This window comes from Schistocerca americana, chromosome 5, assembly GCF_021461395.2.
Source record: "Schistocerca americana isolate TAMUIC-IGC-003095 chromosome 5, iqSchAmer2.1, whole genome shotgun sequence".
NCBI lineage: Eukaryota > Metazoa > Arthropoda > Insecta > Orthoptera > Acrididae > Schistocerca > Schistocerca americana.
In genome coordinates, this window is record NC_060123.1 from 533,960,830 (window position 1) to 533,965,141 (window position 4,312).

The following is a 4,312-nucleotide window of genomic DNA, read 5'->3' on the forward strand; positions in this document are numbered from 1 at the left end:
GCAGCAGATTTGTTAACCACAGTAGTAACATAAACAACGCGCCACATCTGTATGTGACATAAGTTCAGTTGTACGGTAAAATTCAGCCCCGTGACAGGTGAATTAACCTGACGGACAGGACGGGCTGTGTGACCTCGCCACCAACAGGTGCGTTGGAGGATGGGACAGGTCCTGTAAAACGTCAGCTGTAACAGCGTAAATACTAACGTAGAAATCTAGTGACAGTCCACTATTTTACTGATTACAGGAATGAAAAAACGAATAACGTTCTCTTGCCCCCCACCCACCCGCCCCACAGCATGACAGTCATTACAAAGGATTCGAAAATGGAAGAATATTCAAACTCGCTGACTTCTAACATGTTTTGCAGAATACACTAGCCATAAGTAACAGATTGGGCAGCTCATACTAACGTGAAATCCACTATTTTAAATAGCTAAGCAACCGAATCTCAGATGTCAAACTTTCTTGCCAGGGTGCCCGTAACAACTACAGTGGAATGGTACAATCTCATTATAGCAGGTTGTACCATAGAAAAGTGCTGGTCAACAAACAACCCACCCAAATAATATACATATACTTAAATGAAATGATAACAGTGACAAGACACTCTGATTAAATTAGTCTAATCTCACTAAAATGTCCTTCAAATACTTAAGTAAAATGATTACAGTGAAAGCCAATCGGACTAGATTTGACTTCACTGTATTTAAAAGGTAGAACAACCCGATGTTCAGACCTCTACGTGGTCCATAGTAAGCCACTCTAAATATGGCCAGTTTCAACAGACGGCTCTGATTAATGAATCTGTACTAGCTGTGTAACACAGATCACGCAATGTCCATACATTTCCCACACAGTTACGACTAATGTCTGTAATGAAACAGAGTTGTTTCCACTGAGGTAAACTTCATTTCTTTTCGAGAGAAGCCCCATAAACAGCAGACACAGCAGACCTTCCAGGAAGGACAAACTAGTCGCATTGCTACAATTTTAACGAAAAGGTCACATAAGCCAAGGATAGAGTCTTATCAAAATATTTCACTAATCTGTAACGATGTGATACTCAAAATCTCTACACACTCGGGACAGACAAATTTCCAGAGGCACATAGCTACCATAGCCAACCCAAAACACCGTATTAACAAGATGAGGTCTGTTCTGTACAAAAGCCATTTATCATTGGCTACAGATAGCGGAGGTAAACGGACCTCGCACCCCGCAAGTGCCCTTCCAGTTTGGCCCACGAGTTCTCTCTGTCAATTTTTGTGCTGGCCATAGCTCCTCGCGTGGAGAGCCACCAAAGACTTTTCGATCTATTGATCTATGCAAGGTGGCACAGATCAACCTCCCCACCTGAACTTAGCACCATTTGTTCCCTGCAAAACCTTGCCCATGATGAGGTTGTGCACCTAGTGACATGCATAATCTTTTATTTAAATAACGTGTGTAAAATAGTTTTTAAAAACAAGAAACTGTCGAAAATTATCTAGGCAATTAGCTTACTATTGGTCGTCAGCGAAAGTTCTTTTAAACAATTAGGAAACAGAGGAATTTCTCAAATGTTAACAGGTATCTGAATTGGTTCAAGTGGCTCTAAGCACTATGGGACATAACATCTGAGGTCATCAGTCCCCTAGACTTAGAACTACTTAAACCTAACTAACCGAAGGACATCACACACATCCATGCCCGAGTCAGGATTCGAACCTGCGACCGTAGCAGCCTCGTGATTCCTGACTGAAGCGCCTAGAACCGCTCGGCCACAGTGGCCGGCATCTACTAGAAATCAGCGAAGCTGCATATTAATAATTAAAACCTTGACATTTACAGTTTCTGCAAGATTCGCAGGAGAGCTTCTGTAAAGTTTGGAAGGTAGGAGACGAGATACTGGCAGAAGTAAAGCTGTGAGTACCAGGCGTGAGTCGTGCTTAGGTAGCTCAGATGGTAGAGCACTTGCCCGCGAAAGGCAAAGGTCCCGAGTTCGAGTCTCGGTCGGTCACACAGTTTTAATCTGCCAGCAAGTTTCATACTTAAACCTAACTAACCTATGGACATCACACCTTAAACCTAACTAACCTAAGGACATCACACACATCCATACGCGAGGCAGGATTCGAACTTGCGACCGTAGCAACCTCGTGGTTCCGGACTGAAGCGCCTAGAACCGCTCGGTGACATCGGCAGGCAGGTATCTGAAATCAGCCAAGCTGCATATTAAAAATTAAAACCTTGACATTTACAAATGTTTTCAGTTGGCTTTTGAATGTAAAATCTTAAAAGATTGCAACAGATTTGGTAACACACAAGTGATGCGTTAAGTCCGTTGGTGACAAGTTCAGAACCAGGAGAAGTTACACAGATACAATTCAGCATCGCGACGGGCGGGATAACCCGGCGGACGGGATGGGTGGTGTGAACTCGCCACCCACGAATGTGCTGGTGGATGGGGCAGGTCACGAACTATGTGAACTGTAACAGACTAAGAAGTAACCTCTGAAAACTAGTAACAGTGTACTACTCTACAAAGGGCGAGACGTATTTCATTATTTTACCATTTACGAGCCAAACATAATTTAAAAAACCAGCATCTGCTCGAACAGCGAATAACGTGGGCACATAATATTTTGCAGACAGTTACTTGTATTAATTATGCAGGAGGAACATAGTAAAATGGAAGAAAAATCGATCTCGCTGACTTCTGACATATTTTGCAGTAAGACACTAGCTAAACAACGGAGTCTCAGATGTCAAATTTGGTTTACCAGGCTGCCCGTATTAACTATGTTTTCTAACTTTGTTTTTTAAGTAAACATAACAATTGAATTCACAAATACACTAGTACTTCACAAATGGATCCAAAAAATAATAAAGTAAGAGTTCATATTTACAACAATTGAAACATGAACAACAATTACAAAATCATATATTGGTAATGAAATAGTCTGAAAAATAAATTTTAGGAGGAATTCCGGAACACTTTTGCCGATATACACAGTGGAGGTAAGTAGTGTTAATGTTTGTCGTATGATGGTCCACGCCGTGGTTGCTTTTGGACACAGATTAATATAGTGGAAAGACTAGAAGGGGGAAGCCGAGGACCGTTTGCACCTGAATAAAGGGTAAGGAAGGGAAGAATATATAGTGATGTTTTCTTCTATCATGGTTGCTATTTATGCATTAATTAATTATATAAAGGTGGCGAGGTGTTGCAAAAGAAGTGAATCATTACTGTTTCAAGTCAGTAATATGTTTTCACTTCGGCAAGAAAAGTTGGGATTTCACGATGAATTCTGACGATGAATGCGAAGATTGGGGAAGTAAGTAGATGGTAATGAAAAGGGGAAAGACTTGGTTATCCTTTGGTGATAACTGGGTACCACGTGGGAAAAGTTTGTGGTATTCAAAATAAAGAGACTGACTAGTTGTCTTTGGACACAGATTAATAGATTGGAAAGACTAGAAGGGGGACGCCGAGGACCGTTTGCTCCTGAATACAGGTCAGGAAGGAAAGAATGCATAAATAGCAACCATGATCGAGAAGAAAACAATCACTAATCCTCTGAATTTCTAATGTGTCATTTTCCTCCTTATCTAACCAAATGATTTGCACTTGCTGAATGATAGTTACAAAACAAAATGTAACGTCGACTTTTACTTCCACATACGCGAGCAGTACTCAAGAATAGGTCTCACCAGCATCCTATACGTAGTCTCCTTTACAGATAAACCACTCTTTCCGGAAATTGTCCCAATAACCCGAAGTCGACCATTCGCCTTCCATACCACAGTTCTCAAATGCTCTTTTCATCTCATATCGCTTTACAACGTTACGCCCAAACATTTAAACGACGTGAGTGTGTCAGGCAGTACACTAAAATGCTGTATCCGAATATTAAACGTTTGTTTTTCCTATTCAGCCAAATTAACTTACACTTTCCCACACTTACAACTAGCTGCCAGTCATCACACCAACTGGAAATTTTGTTTAAGTCGTGTCTTCCTACAGTCACAGAACATCGACATCTTACTATACACCACAGCATCATCAGTGAACAACCGCAGATTTCCGTCCACATTGTCCGTCTAATCATCTATGTATATAGAGAACAACAGCGGTCCAATCACACTTCCCTGGAGTACTCCTGACGCTACCCTTGTCCTGACGAGGACAATATACTGGGTTCTACTATTTCAAAAGTCTTCGAGCCACTCACATATCTGTGAACTTATTCCACATGCTCGTACCTTGGTTAACCGCCTGGAATTGGACGCCGCGTCAAATGCTTTACGGAGATCTAGAAATATACAA